The sequence below is a fragment of the Haliaeetus leucocephalus genome, unplaced genomic scaffold (assembly GCF_000737465.1).
Source record: "Haliaeetus leucocephalus isolate CR32 unplaced genomic scaffold, Haliaeetus_leucocephalus-4.0 Scaffold21, whole genome shotgun sequence".
Taxonomy (NCBI): Eukaryota; Metazoa; Chordata; class Aves; order Accipitriformes; family Accipitridae; genus Haliaeetus; species Haliaeetus leucocephalus.
Window position 1 is genome coordinate 1551806 of NW_010972457.1, and position 770 is coordinate 1552575.

The following is a 770-nucleotide window of genomic DNA, read 5'->3' on the forward strand; positions in this document are numbered from 1 at the left end:
CACTAAAATCTGCATTTGTTTTCTTCCAAGAATTTACCATGGCAGTTCCTTGGGTATTTGGCAGAGTATCACCAATGGTCCTAACTTAGTTCAGCACCTGAGGTCCTGTGTTTTGTCAGTGACTACTATGATAGTTTTCACAAGGCACTTCTACAGCAAAAAAAATAAATGTCCAACAAATACTTGAAATTCAATACATATTCTGCATTATTCATATGTCCGCTGGAGTCTTCATGTCACAACCTGTCACCCACTCTTGGAATTCTTAAGCACCTCTCTACACCCGACTGCTCACTCTGTCCTGCTCTCAGGTGAGTATCCCCGGAGGCGTTTTAGACAGGACCCTATTTACAGAGGCTTTGTCCAGCTGTGGAGTCATAGTAGTTGTCCCTATTAACTTCAATTCCTGCAATTTCTGCCTGTCCGCACACTTCCCAACATCAATCTCATTAGCTCCGGCTCTCCTTAGCGCCCACAGGCCTGGCGTGACGCCGTGTTTCCACGCTCCTCCGCTGTGACACGCACCCACTACCCGCGCAGGCGGCAACCATGCTGTGGCGCCTCAGGGAAGGCCACCTGCTTCCTCCCTGAAGGGCTCCTCACTGAACTACTTTTGCCGGTAAAAAAGGAAGGCGGGAGGGGGGAAGGACTCTCCCTCCGCCGTCAGCAAGGCACGGCTCGGCAACAGCAACCGAGCTGAAGCGCACCGGCCGCGCGACTAACGGCCGGGCGCGCGCGGAGCCGTTACCGCAACCGAAGTAACGGTCGCC